Source organism: Canis lupus, chromosome 28 (assembly GCF_003254725.2).
Source record: "Canis lupus dingo isolate Sandy chromosome 28, ASM325472v2, whole genome shotgun sequence".
In the NCBI taxonomy this organism is placed as follows: Eukaryota; Metazoa; Chordata; class Mammalia; order Carnivora; family Canidae; genus Canis; species Canis lupus.
This window is the reverse complement of record NC_064270.1, coordinates 38798762-38822441: the sequence shown is the minus strand read 5'-3', so window position 1 is coordinate 38822441 and position 23680 is coordinate 38798762. Positions and strand designations below refer to the sequence as shown.

The 23680-nt window shown below is 50.2% G+C and overlaps 1 protein-coding gene across 5 annotated transcripts in view; it reads left to right on the top strand.

Annotated features, from left to right (window-relative positions):
• Positions 1-23157, top strand: part of C28H10orf143 (chromosome 28 C10orf143 homolog) — a 96742-nt gene extending 73585 nt beyond the window's left edge. For 2 of the 5 annotated variants that reach the window (XR_007406698.1, XR_007406700.1), the window contains 3 exons: positions 372-539; positions 667-3726; positions 21501-23157. The gene's annotated coding sequence lies outside the window, so the exon portion shown is untranslated. Of the gene's footprint in view, positions 1-371; positions 3727-21500 lie in introns of all 5 variants that reach the window. The other 3 variants (XR_007406699.1, XR_004810099.2, XR_004810100.2) reach the window with 3 other exon arrangements.
• Positions 23158-23680: the final 523 nt, after the last annotated feature.

The following is a 23680-nucleotide window of genomic DNA, read 5'->3' as shown; positions in this document are numbered from 1 at the left end:
GCGGGCCGTGGGAGGTGCCCCTCGGTGGCGGTGCCCCTTGGAGATGGGGCCAGAGTCCCTGCTCCTCGTAGGGCTCAGAGCACGTGGCAGCTGGCGGCAGGGGCAGAGACACGCCAGCGCCCCCGGCCCAGCGGCCCCTCCGATCCCGCGGCCCTGTCCTGCCAGCCCCTGCCCCGGGCCCCACTGCCAGCGCTCACCCTGGACGCGCCATCATCACCTTCATGTGCTAAACACGACCGAGGTCACCCCTGCAGTGGTGGCACCTGCGGAGCCCTGGGTTTCGGGGAGGACACGCCCCAGGGAAACCTCAAGAAGACCAACCAAAAGTAGGTCAACACAAAATAACCAGGAGAACCTTGGTTGCTCTCTAGGGCTGCCTTGCTCCAAGGCCGCGCCCCCAACCCCGCCCCGACCTCCGCTGGCCCTGCTGCGTCAGCACAGTTCGGGGACTCCCAGGAGGGAAGGACGGAGCAGAAGCCACCACCAGGTGTGACGGCAGCGACTCAGTTGGACGCGCCCAGCTCTGTGGCCCCAGCAAGGTGATGGGCGTGCGTGGGCGGGGCGTCCTCACGGCGATGGGCCTGGTGACCCACCTGCACCGCTTCCCCGGCTGCCGTCACCAGTCTCTGCGAACTGACTTCATGTACCTCTGTTTTAAATCAACAGAGACTTTGCTCCTCACGGTTCTGGAGGCCAGAAGTGTGACATCAAGGTGTCCGGGGCGTGTTCCTCGCGGGCTCTGGGGTAGGGTCCGTCCTGCCTCTTGGAGCCTCTGGAGGGGCTGTTGGCCATCCTCGGGGCTCCGCGGCTTGTGGCCACGTCACTCCAGTTGCCGCCTCCTGTGGCATCTGTGTGCCCCTCCACGAGGACAACCGGTGGTATTCAGGGCCCACCCGGGGAATCCAGGACCAACTCGCCTCAAGAACCTTGACTTAGGGTCAGTTATGACCTTTTGCTGTAAAGGTAACAGTCGCGTGTTTGCCACGTAAGGTCACACTTGAGCATCTGGAGGTTAGGGTGTGGACACACTTTTGGGGGCCACCATTCTTCCTGTTGCCCACCCCTCGAGTGGGGTGGGGATTGGACAGTGTCATCTGGCTTCTGCTCAGCCACCACGGCCGTCATTGTTCGGCCCGCATGAGGCCGAGCCTCCAAACCAAGGCAGGAAGTCCCGGGGACGTCACTCCTCACTCCACGCCCCACACTGCGCCAGGAGACCCCATTCCTGAACCCCATCCCTGAACCTGGGGCCTGCTAGGCGGCGCTGGTCATGCCAGGAAGGTGCCACCACTGCCCCCTCCACTTCTCAATGCCTCCTGCCTGGGGTACTCACCCGGCCGCCGTGCCTTCCATCCCCACGGGGCAGTGACTGGCGCACACCCTCGGTGGGACCCAGCATCACCACTCCCCCGCTCCATGCACACCAGCAGAGCCAGCCCCCTCGGGCTGCACCTGGCCCAGGCGGAGGTGTGGTTTGGGCCACTCTCTGTCCCCGAAGCCACCGTTCTCCGTCACCTCTCGGGTCTCCTGCACGATGGGCGAGCGAGCTCTTGGCGTCCCCCCGGACACATGCTCATCTGCCTCCAGTCCCCTGATGTCTGGAGCATCTGTGAGATCTGCCCCGCCCCTGAATCCTGTGAGCTCCTGACATCCTGCCCACGAATGGCCCGCCCTGATCTGTGTCTTGCGACCAAAGCCCACCCGGAGCAGTACAATAACCACCATTCCTTTAGCGCTTGAGGTTGAGTAGATTCATCTTTTTTAAGATTTTATTTATTTATTTGGAGAGCAAGTGGAGGGAGGGGCAGAGAGGGAGAGAGAGAATCTCAAGCAGGCTCCCCACTGAGTGTGGAGCCTGATGCAGGGCTCGATCCCCCAACCCTGGGATCATGACCTGAATCAAAATCAAGAGTCGGATGTTTAACCGACCGAGCCACCCAGGCGCTCCAGGTTTATTTATTTATTTATTTATATTTATTTATTTATTTTTTTGGCAACGAAAGAGCCCTGTCAAGATGCCTTCATCTAGAATTCCCGGGGATTCTATCCAGTGGATGCCATCCCACTCACTGTGGCCAGTTGGGGAGACAGACACATAAAATGGCCAATGACAAGGCATTTGCACTGCAGCAGCGTAACGGTCCCCATAGTCCCAGGAGGGTCCCCATGGTCCTCAACTCATGGTGAAGACCAGGCACAGGGTCCTAGAAAGGAGCAGCCCCTGCCCAAAGGCGATGTCACGGGTGCGAGCACGGTCCCGCACCCCTAGGCCTGGCCCTGCCCTCCGGGTCCCCGTGACCACCCTGAAAGCCCTCTTGACAGTCTTTGCGGAGCCAGGGATCTCCTGAACCTGTCCTGCCTCTGCTCTGGGCTGCACTTTAGGGCTGAACACGCCAGCCAGGTGTTTTCTTCCAAAACAGGAGGAGCAAGAACGAAGCAGGACGGGGGCCCAGATCCCAGGGCTGCCGCACGCACGTCTGTGCGGCTCTGGTCAGCCTCCGGCGGCGGGACGCACAGGACGTGGGGCCATCCCAATCCCAGGGGTCCCGCTCTTACTCCACGGGGCCATCCAGCTGGCACCTGTCATGCTTTCCTTGAAGTCTCACTTTTTAAAAAAATATATTTTATTTATGTATTTGACAGAGAGAGAGCACAAGTAGGTAGAGCTGCAGGCAGGGGGAGAGGGAGAAGCAGGGAGCCCGATGCGGGGCTCGATCCAGGACCCTGGGATCACAACCCAAGCTGAAGGCTCAGAGCCACCCAGGGGCCCCTCGAGGTCTCACTTCTAAGGACCCAACACCCACACGCGACGCAGGCCCAGCTTTGGAAGTAAAAGTCTGTTTTGTCAAAAGTGGACGACTCCGAATCCACGTGAAGTGCTGCTCACATCCGCGCCAACCACGTTGGTCCCGCTAAGGCCGTGGCCAAGACCCATGGGCCGGGGTCGTGCTGACGGGGCCGCCTCTGGTTCTCGGCGGCAGGAGCAAGCGGCGCCCCTCCCCGCCTAACCCACCTTTCACTTACCCTGTGGGCGGACGCGGCGTATGACCAGCCCGTCGCGGGAGTGACAGCATCGATCCGGGCCTCCGGGGTGCCGAGCCCGCCCCGCCGACCCAGGAGATCGTGTGTTTTCCGGTTGTGCCCAGCGAGTTTGGTGTTTGCCGTGGTTCCCAGCCCGCCCTCGGCCAGCCGGCGGGGGGCACGGAGGTTGCTCACGGCAGCGGACGGCGTCGGGACCCGCAGGCCCTGGGCTAGCGGACGTGGGCCGCGTCCCTGTCCTTCACGTCTCCTGCCTCCTCCTCCTCGTCAGCCTCCTAAGTAACAATTGCTTATCGCAAAAACTCACGCAAACACAGAAATAAAACAGAGTTTCAGGTTCAAGGCAAACACACCCCCTTCCCCCTTCTTCCTCCCACGTCGGTCCGCGCCGGAGCAAACGCCGTTGGCAGGTCCCGTCTGCGCACGTTTCTCGCTTCGGCTGCCCACGCCAGGCTCGACGCGCACACCACATGAGCCACCAGCAAAAGCGAATGATGCCCTGGCTTGTGCTCTGTTCACAGACGTGCAGCCCTCGCGCCCATCAAGCCTGGAACATTTCATCAACTGCCAGAGAAGCCCGTGGCCTTCGGCTGTCGCCCCTACGCGGCCCCCCACATCCGCCGTCCCTCAGCCAACTCATTTTCGACCACCTTCTCCCTAGAGACTTCCCTGCTCTGGACCTTTCACGTAAGTGGAATCATAACGATATGCGGCCTTCTGTGCCTGGCTTCTTCCACGAAACATCGTATTTTCGAGGTTCCTCCATAGTAGAGTGGGTGTCAGGGCTTCGTTCCTTCCTGTGGCTGAATTACCTCCCATCGTACGGAGACACCGCGGTTGGTCGAGGCGTCATGGGTGTGCAGAGACCCACATTCCTTTATCTGTACATGTGCTTTATTTTTTTTTTTTGCTTTATTTTTTTTAAATGATTTTATTTATTTATTTGAGAGAGAGCGAGTATAAGCAGGGAGACGGGGTAGAGGGAGAGGGAAAAGCTGAACAAGGAGCCCAATGCAGGGCTTGATCCCAGGACCCAGAGATCATGACCTGAGCCCAAGGCAGATGCTTCACCGACGGAGCCCCCCAGGCGCCCCTGTGCATAGGCTTTATTTAAATGGGATCCTACATTCCTGCTACTTGCGGATATTGTGCTGCACTGGCACACGCAGGTGAAGCCTGTTCCTCTCCTGGCCCCAAAGCACCCCCCTCCCCCCGCCACGCATGCACCTTCTTTTCCGTAGCACTCAGATTCCAGCTGGTGGCCTCCGGGCCACATCTGGCCCACCACCGTGTGTCGTTCTGCACGCACCGTGCTCAGCAAGCACGCCGGATCCGCAGCCTGGCTTCTCTGGAAGAGCTCCAGGGCCAGGCACCTGGCCACGTGGCACCAGGCACTGAGCAGCAGCTCTGAAGGGCCCGCTGCCCGTCACCTCGGTGGTGGCACTCCTGACCGTGTCACCCGCCCGCTGCCCTGTGTGGTGCACCGGGCCCCTTATGCACGGGGCTGTCCTCTTGACTGAGATGCTCCTCAACTGTCCCCGTTGCCTGTTAGGCTGAGCCACGTATAACAACTCCCACCCAGATCGAAGTGGCTTAAAGTAACTCATGTTGTCTCTCGCTCACATTGAGTCCTGGTGAACCCGGATCCTCCGGGGGGTCGCAGACCAGTCGGCCTCCTGCATCAGGCGCCCCAGGTCATGGCCCGTGACTCCAGACCTTGGCCCTTGATGCATTCGCCAGGAAGTGAAACGTGCGGTTACCCTCACACGGCCATGGCAAAGGGCAAAGGGACGTGTTCACATCTGAGCCTGGAAAATTTGCCAAATGGCACCCGGGACTCCCTTGGAGCCAGTTGGACCGTGGTGACACCCCAGGACACGCAACTTTGGTGCCTTCTGGTTAGATGCAGCTAGAGTGTCTTTTATTTTGCCTTTCTCGCCAGAGCTAAGAATAAATGTATCACCTTCTATATATGGTATAAAGTTCCTATGTGACCTATTTTTAAAAGAAAGTAAGAAAAGAGGGGTGCCCAGGTGGCTTAGTCAGTTAAGTGTCTGACTTCAGCTCAGGTCATGATCCTAAGGTCCTAGAATTGAGCCCTGCTCAGCAGGGAGTCTGCTTCTCCCTCTCCCCGACTCATGATGTTTCACACGTGCGCTCTTAAATAAATAAATAAAATATTTAAAAAATAAAAATAGAAAAGAAAGTAAGGAAAGAGACACGGGAGCTTTAAGATACTCCTTGAATGCTCTGAAGCATCACCGTCCGCTGGGCTTATCCTGCTCTCACAGCGCTGACTTGAGAGCCCTCCTTCCTCCAAGGACTCGAGCCCCCCTTCCCAGGTGGTCCCCAGGAGCCATCACCTGGGCCATGGTTGACTAGAGGGGGAAGGGAGCAATCTAGATGACGCAAACCAGCCCCGGATCCATCTTCTTTCCTGGAATGGAAGCCTGGGAGTTCCAGCGGGGACACAGGCCCCTTGTCACCAGGGTGGTTGGGGCCCAGGCGGCGGGTCTGGGCAGCCTTGATGGTGCCACTGCTGAGTAGGCTGGTCATGGTCAAGCAGCCCCTCCTTGCCTGCCGACCCAGAAACAGACATCGGTGGGGCTGCTGTGGACCAGGGAGGTGGCCCAGCAGGCCGGTGTCTGGATGTCCTGGTCCAGCCCGGGACTGTGGGCCCAGCTCAGCCTCAGGGCCGTTGGTTGGAGAAGAGCATCCATTTCCTGGGGCTGTGTGACCAGGTCCCTCTGACTGGTGGCTGCAGTGACAGAGGTGTGCCCTTCCGTGGTTCTGGGTGGCAGGGACGCTGTCCCTCTGAAGCTCTGGTGGACATCCCGTGTGGCCTCTGGCCTGGCGCGTGGTGGCGCCCTGTTCCCTGGTGCTCCCAGGCTTACAGCTGTGTCTCTCCAGCTCTGCCTCCTCTGTTTCCTCTTCTGATAATGACACCAGTCGTTGGTCCAAAATACAGCTTTGCAGGCCCACCCAGCTATGTCCTTAGCCTAAATTCCAGGAGTGAAGCAACCGGACTTCTGATCACGCTACCCAGGTGGCCCACGGGAAGTTGTGCCTCCACCTGCAGAGTCTAGGGGGTCAGGCTCCCTGTGCACGCCCCCCCGCATCATTATTAGTGGCTCTTCTCCTCTTCCTCCGCCCCTGTTCCTCTACTCCCCCTCCCCCTCCCCTTTCCCTTCCCCCTTCTCCTTCCTCCTGCTCCTCTTACCCCCTCTCCTGCTTCTCCTCCTCCTCCTCTTCTTTCTCCTTCAATTTTGCAAGCCTAAAAGTATTAACTCGCTGTTTTATTTGACTATTTTTAATTCTTCTTTGGGGAGATACTTTGTATCCTTTATCCATTTTTCCCTATTGAGGTATTTAGGAAGTTTTTTTGGTTTAATATGTTTTTTTTTTAAGATTTTATTTATTCATTCATGAGAGACAGAGAGAGAGAGAGAGGCAGAGACACAGGCAGAGGGAGAAGCAGGCTCCTCACAGGGAGCCCCACGTGGGACTCGATCCCAGATCCTGAGATTATGCCCTGAGCCAAAGGTAGAGGCTCAACTGCTGAGCCACCCAGGTGTCCTTTTTTTTTTTTTTTTTTTTTTTAATTTTTTATTTATGATAGTCACAGAGAGAGAGGCAGAGACACAGGCAGAGGGAGAAGCAGGCTCCATGCACCGGGAGCCCGATGTGGGACTCGATCCCGGGTCTCCAGGATCGCGCCCTGGGCCAAAGGCAGGCGCCAAACCACTGCGCCACCCAGGGATCCCTTTTTTTTTTTAATTTGAAGAAGTTTCTCTATATAAAGAATGTAAATCCTTTTGTCCTTCATATCTTTTGTAGCTACTTTTCCCTGGTTGAGAGAAACTTTTTTCAGGTGTGAAATTCCGAGAAAAGTTTGTGGCATGAATCCTTGTACTGGGAACATTAGGTGACATAATAGACATAATGTCTTTTATTGCAGTTTTCAAACAATATAGATACACTCTTCAGATGGCCATTTTTTTATGTTGACCCTCTACAAAGTCCAGTGGCATGAGACTAAGTCATAAATAAGTGAAGACATTTTTACAGGAAACAAGGACATTGAAGTCTGTGTACATGGCTTTTTTCCCCACATTTTTTAAAATTATAAAAGTAATAGACAAAAAACAAAAATATTAAAGCAGTGTAGACTGATATTAAATAAAAAGGAAAAGTTTCTCACACCATTACCACTCTCAGGAGAGAACCATTTTAACAGTTTATGTTTTCAGATCTTGTTGTTACCACCATAATTTTAAATAAAATGCCTCTGCTTCTGTTTCTGCATTTGTCAATTTTAAACAATTTCTATTTGACTTTTCAGTATAGAGAAGTTTAAGTCATTTCCACTTTCTATATTCTCCCTTCAATTTTATTACATTATTTTTCACTCTCCCATTTTCCCGTTAATGGCTTAGAATCACGCACACAGGCCTCTATTTCTGAGAGCAGCCTTGAACATGGTCTCACCACCCCCTTCTATGTCAGGTGATGAGGTGAGGGCTCCTCTGCTCTAGGTCATTTCCTTCACACCAATCTGTGTCGACAATTCTCTTCCTTTTAGATTGTTCAGATGTTGTTTCTCCACAGAGTGGGGTGAGCACCTGCTAAAAGGCAGGCACCGTTGTAGGCAGCACACAATACTGACAATCCCTGGACTTACAGGGCTCACTTTCTATTGGAGAGACAGACAGTGAACAAAGGCAATAAATAAAATCTACAATGTGTCAGATGGTGAGAGCTATGAGTAAAAAGGAAAGGGAGATGAGGAGTCGCATTCAATAAATGGCCAGGGAAGAATTTATAACATTATTCTCTCCTCTAAATCTGTAACCATGTCTGCTCTGTAAATGCCAATATGTTTAGTCTATAATTCTAAAGCTAGTAAACATATAGTATGACTTCGTAAATATTATTCCTTTCTGTACTCAGGAAGGAAATGAAATTTTATACTGCTAGGTATAGCTGCCAGCAGGGGTGAGGACCAGTGTTAAAATGCATATTTTTTTTTACATTCTATCAGTTGCTCAAATCATGTGGTGATGTTTTACCTGGGCCTACGACGCTTTTCCACAACTCTTTGTTTATCCTGGGATTGCTAATTGCCTTTATGTTTTCTTATTGATGGTATAAGTATACTTTCCTCACTGCATTAGGAAGATCATCCGGCTTCTTCATTGCACTATTCTGAATGGTTAATTTGTACCAGCTGCTTTTTAAGCTCTCAGACTAGAATTTCTTTTCATACTGCACTCTTGGGTTAATGCAACTGTTTCTCAGATCCTAGGTTTTTCTTTTTCTTAAAGTTCTTTTATTGCTGTTGTTGGCTATATGGGAGTACATCCTCAAGCAATTTTTCTCAGAAAGAGCACAAAAGGTGACACAAGAGGTAAATTTCCCCAAAACGTGCATATCTGGAAACTCACTCCCAAATATAGTTGCTGGCTTGTCTGGCCATAGATTCTGAATTCAAATACTCTCTTCATGACTCTAAAATTCCACTCCATTGTTTTCTGGTGTTCATTGTGACTGGTGAGCTTGTTGCCAACCGTATCCTCATTTCTCTATGGTTAACTTGTCTTTTCCTTCTCTAAATGCTCTAGAGATCTCTCTTTAATCCTTGGTATCTTAGAATTCCACAAGGCTGGTATTGAGTCTCCTTTTTGGGTGGAGGAATCAGGATCTCATAGGACCAACAGGGTTGAGTGGGTCTGGAGCATGAGTGCAGGTTGCTATGACTGCCATGCTGTGAGAGGAGCTGTGTATAGGGTAGACAAGTTCATACTAAGGTGTGAGTGGCTGATAAGCTGTCAGTTCTCAGGAGAGGTGTGAAGGGGGTACTGTTTGTGGTAAAAGGAGAGTTGTAAAATTCAAAGAAACTGTTTTTTCTATTTGTTTGCTTGCTTCGGTTTTTTTGTTTTGTTTCATTTTTTTTTTTGTATCTATGTGGAGCCTTTCTATATAGGGAGCCCCCCCCTTTCACGCCACCCCTCACCTCCCATCGGCACCCTAGTGCAGTCACCCACAGAATGGGAGTCAGCAGTCTGGCACCCTAGTTCTAAAGGCATGCCAGCCAGCCATGGTTGATTAATGAAGGAGGAGCTCAGACCATGAAGTCAAGCTCACGACATCACACTTACAGCTGTGAAGTCAGGATCACGTTTGCAGGAGCATGTCACAAGGTCCAGTCAACCCCAGGATCTGGGGGTGGGCTGGACACCTCGCCTTGTGGTATGAGCCCACCTGGCCGACATTCCCACACACTTCCGTGGAGGGCCATGCCCTGGCCTTGTCTCTGCAGGCAGCTAAGCTGACTGGCTCGGCGCTGCCCACCACGGGTGTCTGGAGGCCAGCCCAGCCTCAGAATCCAGCCTGGGCCTGAGAGTCTGAGCCAGGTGCTGGCAGCGTCTGGCATGCCCGGCAGGACAGCCCGCGCAGCTGGCCTCCTTCCTGTACCAGCCTCTCCTCCACAGAGGCCAGACATGCCCACCTCTCAGCCAGCCATGGGGCTTCTGGACAGGCCGATGACCCGGGCGTCCCAGCTCACACATGTGGCCACCGCCTCCTGGCAGGAAAGCTGGTCCACTCCCCACCTGTAACCAGGTGAAGGCGGTGTCCCTGATCAGGGTCACAGGGAAAGGCTGGCAGGGCTCATGGCAGGAGGCAGTCAGCCCCAGGCCAGGGACAAACCCCTGGGCTTGTAGTCTCTGTGACAATGGCCGTAACGTTCCCTCCGGCACAGGCCGGGGAAGTGCCCTGCTGGCCACGTGTTCGTGAGCGTTGGTCAGCGGCTTTTGTTTCAATGAAAGCAGCTTGTCCTGCACCCTCCCTGGGGCACGGGCCTCTGGGAGTCACATTGGTGGCAGCACCTTCCCCGCAGGCTCAGGGCCTGAGCTGAGCCTCCTGTCTCCTGGGAGGGGGGCGGGCCCTCACGGCCGCAGCCTATGCCCTGGAACGCTCCGCGGCCACCCGAGCTATGACACCGCGCCCCACGCAGGTCCACGCTGACCCACACCACAGTGCGGATGAGCTTTGAGGACACGCCGGGGAAGAAGCCAGACGGCACTGGTACCTAGTGTAGGATCTCGTGTGTTTGAAACGTCCGGAACAGGCGAATGGACAGAGGTGGGAGGCACGTGGGCCGTGATGAGGGGCGGCCGGGAGGGGTGGGGAAGGTACACTGAGGCACATTGCAGTCTCTCAAGGGGTAGATCGAGGAACCAATTTGAATGTGGCAGCACCGACCTGGAAGTGGTCGTGAGCTCGGGGGACAGGAGCTAGGGGAGGGGTTTCGGCAGAGAAGGGGGGAAGGCAAGCAAGGACTCGCGGGGCGGCCGCAGGTGCGGCAGCGGCCTTCTGGGAGGAGGCCTCGTTGGCTCTTGGGACTGGTTGTCTTCATTGCTCGTCTTCTCAGGTTCCTGCGTGAATCTGGCAGGTGTGGGTAGTGGGGGCCAACGGCCACCCCAGCCTAATGGCCCTCCTGTTCCGTTGCTGTACCAGGCGCAGGGGGGCAGTCGCCCGTGGGCACAGGGTTTCCCTCTGGGGTGACCAAAGCGACAGAGGGAGCGGGCACACTGACTCTACTAGATGCTACTGAATCGTATGCTTTGAAAGGCTAAAATGGTTAACTTTCTGTTACTCAGACTCTATCTCCAAAAACCCGATCCCAATAGCCCCCCAGAGGCTTGGGACAAGCCTTGGGCCTCAGGAACGTGGCCTTGGGGTTCCCGGACACCGGGCATGAGGGCGAGGGGCCGGGGTCCGAGGCTTTTCGTTCACACCCGCAGCAGCTCCTCCGCCAGCTCAGCCCCTGGTCTGAGCCTCTGACCCGACTCAGTGAGAGGAAGGCGCGGGTCACTGAACCCAGGGCACAGAGAGAGCGGGATCCTGTGGGGGGCCCAGGAGCAGGGCCAGGGAGGGGGCGCCCCCCACATGAGGCCCGGAGGGAAGGCCAGGTGGAGGTGAGGGGCAGGGGCTGCGGAGATGGGGGCAGCGAGGCAGGCTGGCGTCCCGTGTCTGAATCCCAGCTCCCACCCCGCTGGCCGGCGGCCCTGGGGGAGCTGTCTGTTGTCCTGCTGAGCTCCACTTCCTTATCTGTGAAATGGGATGACATTGGCGCCCACCCTGCGGGGCTCTGGCGGGACCTCGAAGGGGATGCCTGGCGCATGCCATCGTGATCGTCGTGGCTTTCCAACGCGATTTCTAACGCTGAGGTTACCAAAGATGCACAGGCAGGTGTAAGAGTTAACACAGAGGGGCCCACGCTCCCTTTACTCAGTTTCCCCCAATGGTAGCATCTCACACAAGCGTCATTGTCGGGGGCTCCCCGGTGACGGAGCTTGGGCACAGAGCACTTCACCACCAAAAGGCTCCCTCCTGTCACCTTGGACAGCCACCCTGCTCTCCCGCCTCCGCCCCCACCCCGGGGACCCCTCACCTGGTACCTCTCTCTATAGCTCTGTCCTTTCGACGATGCCGAATAATTGGAATCATCTGGTGTGTCAACCTGGGGATTGTTCTCACTTAGAATGCTCTGGAGACCCATCTGGGTTGTTGCGTGTATGGACAGTTCCTTCCTTTCCATGGCTAAGCAGCGTCCATGTGTGGATGGGCTACAGCTGGTCCGAGCACCTGTCTGTTGAGGGACATCTGGGCTTGTTTCCCATTTTGGGCTGTTATTATAAAGCTGCTACAAACATTTATAGACAGATTTTTGTGTATGAATATAAGTCTCTGTTCCTCTAGGATAATGCCCAGGGATGCAATTGCCCAGATGTATGGTGGGTGCATATTCAGTGGGTTGCACCATTTTGTATTCCCACCAGCGGGACACCAAGGATCCAGTTTCCCCATGTCTGCAGCAGCATTTGGTGGTGGCACTATTTTTTATTTTAGCCATTTTGAGGAATGTAGTGGGATCTCACGGTGACTTTAATCTGCATGTCTTTAACGAGTATGCTTTTTTTAATCTTTTATGTGTTTAATTGCCGTCTGTATACGCTCTACTGAGGTGTTTCTTCATGTCATCAGTTCATCTCCCAATTAGATTATTTGCATTCTCGGGATGCCTGGGTGGCTCAGCATTTGCCTTTGGCTCACGGCGTGATCCTGGAGTCCCGGTATCGAGTCCCACATCGGGCTCCCTGCATGGAGCCTGCTTCTCCCTCTGCCTGTGTTTCTGCGTCTCTCTCTGTGTCTCTCATGAATAAAAATAAATAAATAAAAATCTTTAAAAAAAAAGATTTTTTGTGTTCTTACTATTGAATTTTGAGAGTTCTCTTTTTTTTTCAGTGTTCTTTATATAGTCTGGATACTAGTCCTCTGTCAGATATTCAATTTACAAACATCTCCTCCTCGTCTGTAGCTTATCTTTGCATCTTTTTACCAGCATCTTTTGCAAAGCAAAAACTCATGTTCATTCAAAAACCTGCCCAGGACTGTTTGTAGCAACTATTTATTCATATAATGGTCCCAAACAGAAAACAGCCCAGATGTTCTTCAACAGGTAGGTGCTTAGACAAAGTGTTTTTTGTTTTTTTGTCAAGCTGGTGACGTCTGCTGCCTACTACCAGGAAGGGAAGTCTGAGGCCTTCTGCCTACTGCATCTTGGTATAGGAGGTGCCAGGGAAAACAACACAAACAAGCACCACACGAAACAATGCTTTCTCCACACAGAGATGAGACTTAGAAAAATCTGCTTCAGTGGTAGGATCACTCCCATCCCCCATGGCCAGCAGGTGCCTCATGGCAGTTGGTGCAGGGCCATTGGCCTGAGTGTGCACCCCTTTTGCGCAGTATCAGATGGACTCTGGTCCCTCCCTACAGGGGACCGATACAGCAGTAGGGTTGGCTGGGTGCTGTATGGTGCACACATCTAAGCAGAACAGAGGAGGACACGTCGAATCTGAAATAAAAAGCTGTCCCACACAAGGTGACAAGTCCAGTACAGTCAGCACAGGCTCTTTATCTCGTGATAAGGAAATGTTCCGGGCCCAGTGCCCCTGTGTATGCCACGGAGTGTAGGGATCGAAAGACTACAAGTGGGAGCATATTTTGATTAAGCCCAATTTATCCAAGTTTCCTTTTATGGATTGTGCTTTTGTGTCAAGTCTAAGAATTCTTTGAGTAGCCATAGAGCCCTAAGATTTTCTCCTTTTTTTCTCCTAAAGTTTTGGAGTTTTACATTTTATATGAAGTCCATGATCCATTTTGAATTAATTTTTTGGATAAAGTGTGAGACTTGTTTGCCCGTGAAAAACTGTTATTCTCTGTACATTTGCGTACTATGCCTTTTCCTCTCAGCACTGCATTAGCTGTATCCCCGGATCTGGATATGCTGGCTTTTTGTCTTCATTCAGTTCATTTCTTCTTTTTTTATTTCACTCAAGACTTCTTCAACTCATGGGATTATTTAGAAGTGCCTTATTTAATTTCCAAGTGTTTGAAGATTTTTCTGTTACCGGATATTAGATTGATTCCATTGTGGTCGGACAACACACTCTATATGATTTTGATTCTTCTAAATTTGTGGAAATCTGTTTTATGTCCTGGATTATATGGTCTACATTGACATATATTTCATGGATATTTGGAAAGAGTGTGTATAATTGTTGTGTGGAATGTTCAATAAATATCAGTAAGATCCTAATCGGATTGGATTGTTAGTTGATGATGTAATTGAGTTATTCTGGATTTTTGCTGATTTTCTAAGAGTTCCAACAATTGCTGAGAAAGTCTAACTATAATTGTAGGGTTTTTTTCTATTTTCCCTCTCAGTTCTATCACTCCTGGCTTCACTGATTTTTGTAGCTGTTTTTGGTGCAAGCACATTTGGCATCACTATGTCTTCTTTTATCATTTTCTAATGTCCTTCTATCTGTGGTAATTTTCTTTGCTTTGGGGTCTACTTTATCTGACTTTAGTGAAAGCAATTGTGCTTTTTAAGATTCATGTCTACATGATATAACTTTTTCTATCCTTTTACTTTCAACCTGCCTGTATCATTACTCATTTGAAATGAGTTTCTTGTAGGCTATGTATTATTGAGTCATGCTTTTTAATCCACCTTGACAATATGTATCTTTTTATTGGTGTATGTAGGGCATTTACATTTAATGTAGTTTTTTATATGTTAGGGTGTGAGTTTGTCAATTTATGTTTTGTTTTCTATTTATTCCCTCTGCTTTTTACTTCTCTTTTTTATATCTCTGTCTTCCTATGGGTTACTGGAACACATTTTAGAATTCCATTTTGAGTTAACTGTTGTGTTTAGATGTTTATCCTTGTACCTTCTAAATTTCCTTCTTTTATTGTTTCTTTCTTGTTCAGAGAACTTTAAAAAAAAAAGATTTTGTTTATTCATGAGAGACACAGAAACAGGCAGAGACACAGGCAGAGGGAGAAGCAGGCTCCCGGCGAGGAGTGCAATGTGGGACTCGATCCAATGACCCCAGGACCACTACCTGAGCCAAAGGCAGATGCTCAACCACTGAGCCACCCAGGTGTCCCTTTTAGAGAACTTCTTTTAGCCATATAGACTTTTGGAGTAGGTGTGCAAGTGACAAATTCTCTTAGTTGGTTTTCCTCTAGGAATGTCTTTATTTCCCTTTTATTCCTGAAGGACATTTTTACTGAATGAAGGATTCTGGGTTGACAATTCTTTTCTTTCAGCACTTGAAGTAATTTTTGCCACTTTCTTCTGACTTCTGTGGTTTCTGATGAGAAATCCACTGTCATTAAAATTACTTTTCCCCTATAGGTATATATATAATTAAACTGTATTATATATATATGCATATATAATAATATAATTAAATATGTAATAATATATAATTAAATTATATTATATATATAATTAAAGAATATATATATATATATATATATATATACTTTAATTTTCAGAGGCTCTACTGTGTTGAGCCTTTGTGTGGATTTCTTTGGGTATATCCTGTTTGAGATTCACTATGTTTGTTGAATATAGGTTTATGTCTTTTGCCAAATTTGGGGAGCTTTCAGCCATTATTTTTTTGAGTGCTTTTTTCAGCCATGTCTTCATTCTCTTCCTCTTGGGACTCCAATAACATGAATGTTAGATATTTTGTTATAATTCCACATGTCCCCAAAGCTCTATTCATTTAAAATTTTTTCTCTGTTTAGATTGAGTAGTTTTTATTGTTCTGTCTTCAAGTCCCTAGATTACTTCCTCTGACTCCTCCACGCTGCAGTAGAGCCCATCCATTGAGTGTTTTATATCTGTTATATGTTCACTTTTAAAATTTTCATTTGGCTCTTCTTTATATTGCCTCTTTTTTTGCTGAAATCTTCTATTTTATTTCCTGATATTTTCCATCTTTTCATTTGTTTAAAGCATATTTGTAATTGCTTGTTGAAGCATTCATATGATGGCTGCTTTAAAATATCTGTCAGATAATTCTAACATGTCTGTATCTCAGTATTGGGATCTATTGGTGGTATTTTTTCATTTAATTTGAGAAATTCCTGGCTCTTGGTATAACAAATGACTTTCAGTTGAAACGTGGACATTTTGGTTATTGTTTTAAGAATCTTATTTAAACTTTCTGTTCTAGTTGGCTTTCTCTGGCATTGGTCTGGCAGGAAGGGGAGGTATCACCTCATTGCCACCAGGTATGGGGTAGAAGTCCTTGTTTCCCACTCAGCTTCTATTTGCAGCTATTGGGGGAACCCCTCATTATTGCTGGATTGGGGTGGGAGCCCTGGCTGCCCATGAAACCTCCACTACTACCTCCCTGGCTGAGTGGGAGTGCTTCATTCTGCTCCCCACATGGCCTTGCTGAAATCTTCTATTTTATTTCCTGATATTTTCCATCTTTTCATTTGTTTAAAGCATATTTGTAATTGCTTGTTGAAGCATTCATATGATGGCTGCTTTAAAATATCTGTCAGATAATTCTAACATGTCTGTATCTCAGTATTGGGATCTATTGGTGGGTACAGGCCATACCCTCGTTACTCTTGGGTGGTAGTGAGAGCTCTGAATCCCCACTTGACCTTCTCTGACATCACCTGTGGCACCTCCTTACAGCCTCTTGAGGATAGGGGTCAAGGCTCCCCACTTCATCTTTGCTAGCACAAGTGGGGTTGGGCCACACGTTTTCTGTGCTGTTTGGTTGGAATAGAGCAAATATAATCTAAAAGTTCTCTGTTTTAGTAGAATGCTCCTTTCCTAGTCCTTTGGCTAGAGAGAGCAGGGATTTTTTTCTCTCAAAATCTTTACCACTGACACTTCTGGACTGCCAACATCATCAGTTCCAAATCTGGGATATATGAGGCAAAAAGAAAATCCAGGAAAATCACCACTATGTAGTTTTCTGGGTCTCAAGCTCCCGAGCTGATCTTTCTTCTCTGTGACAATTTGCAGTTCTTATGTATGTTTTACATGTAAGATCTGGGTCCAGGATTTTTGGTTATACCCAGCAGAAGGAAAAGAGAAAAGTTCATCTACTCCATCTTCCCAGAAGCAGAAATCTCTTATTGTTACAACTTTTTAAGAAAAAATTTTAAAAAAAAGAAAAAAAAAATTTAGGTGCACAAAATGCCCACCCAGTCATGGAAGAGGGTGCATCTCCAACTATCTTTTTGAAAAGATAGGATGGAGGCATTCCAAAGTTAACCAGTGACTCATTTTTTAAAATCTCCCTACTTTTCTGTAATTCCCATATTATTTATTGTAAGCAGGTACCATTTGTAATTTTAAGTAAACAATAAAACTTTCCACTTTGAAAAATAAGTTGCTGTGCTTTGCACTGCCACCTGCAGTGGACACTGAGTCACACATTCCTCAGGGAGTCTTTCCTTATGTCCTGTGGACTGAGGCCATGGTAGTGTTACATATGGGATCACTCCCAATGTACAGAGAGCCATTATGATTCGCAGAGCATGATTTTCTGGCCCAGGGTAGCACCTTTTCCACTAGGCCATTTAAAGCTGGGCACCACAAACACTGCATGAGTTAGTTGCTGTAGGTGAATAAGCTCCTAAGTTCAGCAGCTGAAAACAATGCGCTGCTCACTCATGTGACAGTTCAGTGAAAGTTTGCTTGGTGGGGAAACTTCCTCCATGTGGTGACCCAAGGGCCCAGGCTCTTTCTGGCTTGTGGCTCTGCTGTCCCCTGAGCCATGGAGACCTTGGACTCCAGCCAGGGGAAGGTCAAAGAGACAGGAGAAGGCATATGTCATTTCAAAAGCTCAATCCAGAGGACACACACATCACTTCTACTCACACTCCATGGAGAGACAGGGCCACACCACGATGCAAGGGGAGAGTCTCTCCTAGAAATACAACTAAAGATGCCCCCCAGCAGCTGTTGCGGCCAGAAGTGAATAACAGAATTCTATTGAAAGATACCTCAAGGCTCATCAGGGGGCAAGGCCTGCGAGTTTCTTCAGTGGACTCATCTTGTTGCTCTGCATCCTTTCCTTTGGGTCCACTCCTCACCAGACAGTTTTGAGATGGATACTGACCTAGCAAAGGACCCCATCCTCCTGGCATCACCGTACTTAGTTCGTGACTGGTCGTGTGAGCCAACCCAGAACAATCTGAGCTCTTCTTGGGATTTTTAAGGTAGCCAGGAGGTGCTAAATTGAAAGCATATGAACTGGAGGCAGTCAGCCCTATGCTAGGTGCTGGAGGCTGAAGGCAGTAAACACAGGATACACAGGGCCTGTCTGGAGCTGTTCTCCATCCAGTAGGAGGGAAAGATGAGGGTGAGTGCCAGGGGCTCTCTCCTCTAGACCTTTGCAACCTCTTCATCCTTCATACCACCCTGAGAGAGTTAATGTGCATCTCCTCCCCACTCCAAGGCTCAGCTGGGTCGCCTTTTGCCCAGGTCCTAGAAGTGCCCACTGGCCTGCAGACCTCCAGACCACTGGGTCTCCTGCAGCCTGTGGACACCCTGGAGCCTCAGAGCCGCCAGAAGACAATCTGGCCCATCTACAGTTCTGCTGAGACAGTCTACGGCTCCCACCTGGATCATGAACAGGAGAGAGGTGCCCCTTACGGTTGGAGATACTGCTCACCTCATGGTAACCTCAATAATACCCACAGGTATTACAGGTGAAGCATCAAAGGGGAACCAGCCAAAGGGGAAGATGCACACAGTGGAATCGGGGAGGCATCCAAACACTGGGCTTCGGTCTTCCTTTCTCCATGGAGGCCTGGACGGTGCTGGCCCACTGGTCACAATGGGTGACAATAAGCGCTGAATATTGCCAACTGGAGAAGCCCATTGAGTTCAGGGTCCAGAGCTGTTACTGAGGCTTCAATACCCAGATATGCCCCATTGATTGATTTGCCCATGTGATTGAAGTGCAGCTACAGCTCCCTTCCCCCAAGAGGTGGGGCTGATACCCTGTGGCCCATAGCCCCCCGCACCCTGAAATCACATGGCTACTGTTTCTGGCACAGCCAACCCCTACCTTAGTCATCCCATTAGCATAAATGCTCAGATATGGTTCCAGGGGCTCAGGAATAATAAAGACACTCTATCACTTTGTCCCATCACCAAGACAAAGTCCAGACCTTCCTTTGGAGACCAAATTCTTTCCTCTACAGGCTTACTCTGGTGCCCATCCTTGCGGGGCATCCTGCCTTGGTTCCGAGCCCACTTGTTTGTCCTTCTCTCTTTCGAGGGGCATGGCTATTGGCCACAAGGGGACTTCTCCAGGCAAGGTGTAGGAATCAAGACTGGGGTGAAGTCACAGGCACCAAGAGGAAGTAGAAGACCAGACAGGAAAGAGTCATGGGCCTCCGCCTCTGGAGATCAAACCACATTTGGAGGGTTGGCCCCTCTGAAGGCCAAAGCTGGCTTTTTATGTCTTCTGGAGGGTATGGGATGAGGGACAAAGGAGCCCAGGACCCAGGAGAAGGTGCCTGCCCTTCTCAGGCCTCCGGCGCCAAAGGACTTGGGGTCCACACAAGCTTCTCAGGGTTCTTCTCCCTGTTCCTGTCCCAGTTCCTCCTCTCCCGTATCTATACCCACTGTCATGGGATTTTAGCTGGACCACATGCCTTGTTTGGGTCCATGGGACACAGAGTCTTGAATGTGCTTGTCCTGTTGAGTTTGTCCCCCTGAGCTCCTGCCATCGCCATGGGAAGCACATTCCCAGGGGTGGCTGGTCCCAGAGAGACGTGCAGAGCTGACCTGAACAGAACTTGTGGTCTGAAGCCACACCTAGCCTAACGCAACCAGCGGGGCCCAGATCAGCGGGTGTCCCATCCGACCGGCAGGTGCACGGGGAAGGAAGCATGGCTGCTGTTTACGTTGCTGCACTGGGGACAGTTAGCAGCATCACCATGGCCAAACTGACCGGTACACAGTGTGAGCGGGGACCATTGACCTCAGCAAAGGTGGGTGCGTTCCTTGTCTACTGTTGTTGTAATAAATTGCCATGAATTTAGTGGCTTAAATCAACACCCACTTACTAGCTCATAGTTCTGTAGGTCAGACACCCAGGTGGGCTTGACTGGTCCCTGTCCAGAGGACCTGATGTCACGTTGTTTGAGTCATGGGTGCATGGCTTGTTCTCTCTTCTCAATGGGCATGGGAGGAGAAGGCTAGGCACTGCTTGCCTCTGCCTCGCCAATCTTTGCATGATCACTGGATATTAGAAATCTTGTTCATTTCCCAGGTGTTGAGCATCTGAACTTCTTTACCAAGTAGATTTGGCAATGGACTCCAAATTGTAAAAGAATATTTTGCTACAGGTCGCATGGGCATGAAGTGCCAGGGCTGTCATGTCTCCCCACGAGCCCTGGAGCCGGCGACCACTAGCCGCAGGAATCTGAAAGCCCAGCTCCCTCACCTTGGGCAGGAGACCTGAGAGGCTAACTTATACTCTGTCTCAAGGAACCAGGCTGAAGCCCATCTTATGGGTTATAGGACAGTAATGCTGCATAGCAAACCACCCCAAACCGCAGCCAAGAGTTGACTCTGGTGGGCGTTGGCCTCTCACATAACTGCCACCTGCTGTAGTTTGGCTGGAAGGCTCTGCTGACCCTTGTGGGCTCTCTCCCTTCTTCTGGGTCAGCTGATTCAGGACAACCTTGGCGGGGCCATTGGGCTCCATGCCACGTGTCCATTCCATACCAGTCGCTGGTTTGGTCTGTTCCTGGAGTGAAGTCAGAGGCACAAAAAGCAGAAGTGGTGACGTCCCACGTGATGGCTAACATCCAGAGGCCAAGGCAAGTCATACAGCCCAACTCAAAAGCAAGGGGTGGTTGAGGGGATTGGCTCCACCTTGTAATGGGAAGGTCTGGAGGGTCACAAAGTCAGGCCATCCTCTGTGGGATCCTAACTTAGCCTCCACAGCCTCCCTGCCTCCCCACTCCCTTCCCAGTCCTCCTGGACCAACTACTTCCACAAACCACCTGCATGCCAGTCCCTGCCTCAGGCAATGGTTTCATGTTGTATTTAGATTAAAGGGTTCTTCTCAATTGATGTGTAATTCACATGTCATAGGTTTAAAAGAGTTGACTTTCAAGGTTTTAGGTAAATAGGATGAGAAATGAAAATATGGAGGCCTATCCTGAAAAAATAAGGAGTTGGATATACGTATGTTAGGGTGAAAACAGGCCTCAGCGGTCACAGGATTTTTCGCCATCAACATACGCATCTCAGTCTTTCTCAAATTTTGTTTCAGAGCCAAGAACACAGCAGGAGCTTCCAACCCTAGGATTTCCCTTCATGAATGATTGTAGGATGGCACCACCATCATATTCCCTTGAACACCAGCAATGGGGGCCGTGGAGGGCCAGGGGGTCTCGTGGGGTCACCCTGAGTGCCTCCCTTCACACCTTGAAAATAGTCTTGAATCTAGTTTCTGGAAAGCAGTCTGCCCTGAACATGAAAGGTGTCTCCATAAATTGGAGGAGTGGGTGTCCTCCTGAAACCAACGTCCCAGGGCCCTACAACAGAAAGGGCCCCAGAAAGCGGTGCCTATCACCCCTGGCCTGGCTTCTCATCACGTGGGTTGGTGGGCCTCACTTCCCACCCTGACTCCCACAAGTGGCCTTTCCCTGGCTATGTTCTGTGGATGGTGGGTGGTCTTCTTTGCTACTCTCACCCACGTTACTCCTCTGAGATGCAAGAGCAAAAATGCCACAAAGCAGGTCACAGCATATTTGACCAAATCCACTGCTATTTATTTTATTTTATTTTATTTTATATTTTATTTTATTTTATTTTATTTTATTTTTAAAGATTTTATTTACTTATTCATGAGAGACACACAGAGAGAGGCAGAGACACAGGCAGAGGGAGAAGCAGGCTCCATGCACGGAGCCCGATGTGGGACTTGATCCCGGGTCTCCAGGATCACGCCCTGGGCTGAAGGCACTGCTAAACCGCTGAGCCACCCGGGCTGCCCTCCACTGCCATTTTAATTAAAATGTTTTCTTCCTCATAGGCGGGAAGAGATGTGGACAGACCACAAAGTCCTGAGCAGAAGAGCCAATTCAGTCTTCCCGTCCTATCAACCTGTGTGTGTTTGAAACCATCTACAATGCAGTCTCGAATGTCCAATCACCTCTGTATTAATTCAACAGTTGTTTGCGGATCCCACATGCAGCGTCCAGCTCCATGCAAAGAACTCCTCAACCAGATGAGGAGAACAGGTGGATCCCAAGTTCAGGAGTTTCCCACAGGGCGAGTCCACGTATGGAGGTGTTTCAGCAAATAAAGCAAACAATTGCTGAAATCGTCTGTGCTCTGAAAATGCCTAGGATTAGGTCTGACTTCTGGGTCCAGTGGCCAAGTTTTGCCTCTGCTGAGCGTCTGCGATGGGGCCCCACGATCCCCCGCACCCCTGGACTAGTGCTAATTCGACGCTGGTAAAAGCCCCAGCTTGTCTCACACCCCAACTGTTGGCTGGTTAGTAGGGACCACAAGGCATATTGCTTTTTATGGACAAAGAGATAAAAGTAAATATTGAAACAGTTTTGAATATTGATGTTTGTGAATTTGTTTCTGGGTACAGTGGCCAGTGACAGAGCATACACAGGCGGACGACAGAGGTTGGGATGGACGTTGACTTTTAAGTGCCTCTTACATGAACCGAATTCGGCCTTTCCTGCTGCCAACATTACAGAGCTGAGTCCTCCCACTCCACGGCTGAAGGTCAAGCACAGCCTGCCCAGCCCAGTGAGTATCTGTGCCACCAAGGAGGGCGGCACAGGCAACCACTGGATCCTGTAAGGGACGCATGGAGAGTCAACGATCATTCCGTCTTAAGGGGACCTCGGCGCTATTAACTATATATGGAGATGAGGCCACGGGTCTCCTGTCCACGGCCAAGCTCTTTCCCATGAAAGTGATGGATTTCCTCCAACTGTCCCATCTGATTATGTCATCTCCTTCATGAACCTGCGGGACCGCTGTCGCTCCTCTTCCAGGTCTCTGATCAGGAACAATTACCCACATGGCTAAATGTTCTCCATTCGTTTCTCAGTCATATATATATGTAAAGTCCTCAAGGACCTACCAAGAGGAAGGCTGGGCCTCCATTCCCCAGGTACATATGGAGGAAGGGGGTTGAGGATGGCACCTTCAAAGGGCAGGGAAGATTGCAGAGGAGGAGGGCTGGAGAAGGAAGGGTCACCAACCCCACGTTAGAGGGATCCGACCCATCCTCTCAGCCTTTCTTGTCATCCGCCATCCCAGGGCTCCATGCATGCAAAGTGACTGTAAGACATCAGAGTTCCTCATCCTTCGCCTCTGAAGCCACATATGGCTGGACCACATAAGGGCCAGAGTTCTGGAGTCCAGCACTGGGGTTGGAGTCCTGACTTCCTGGCAGTGTGACCAAGACATGTCCCTTAACTTTCCTGAGCTTGTGCTTGTCTTGGGTGCCCAGCACAAACATTCAGTACACGTGAGCTGCTATTAAAAACATGGGTAATTTTATATCTTAAAATATTGCATATTGCTTAAATGGTTTCATGCTGGCTCACATTAAAAATGATTCCCAAGTGAAGATGACAAAGGGGAAATATTCCTTATTTAGTTCTTTTCTTACATTAAGCTATCATAATAAAGTACATTTCTGGGTTGCATTCTCTAGAGTGCTTTTTACTAAATAAATGGCCAAAAATAACTTTTCCCTTCCAGTAAGATTTCATGATTCAGCACATTCAACTTTCACTACAAAAGGTTGAAATAAAGAGCACAAAACAAATCTAGGAGCAAGAAACACGAGAGAAAGCAATACATGGCTGATGGTGAGCGTGGAATCCCGTGCACTGGTGCTTTCTGTTTGACGACAAACCTTGGCTACATGAAAAGTTGTCTTTATCCCGGTATCTGCCCTGCACTGGGGTCTGGAGGGAGCAGGTTGAGAAGAATTAGTAGGAGATAGTACTAGGTTCTCTGCAAAGGGACACGGGAAGGAGGAGCAGTCACTGAGTGGGGACAGGGCCTGCAGCCAGCTGCCCTGGGTAACAGCTTCTGCCGACAGGGCCAGCCAGCAGGTCAGCGGTGCGCATGCAGCCCCGGACCCCGTCCTTGCCTTCTGGCAGCAGCCCCACATGTTAATGGTGAAGGTCCCACATGTGGTCATTTCCTGGGTGACAGCAAAGACAGGAGAGGGGT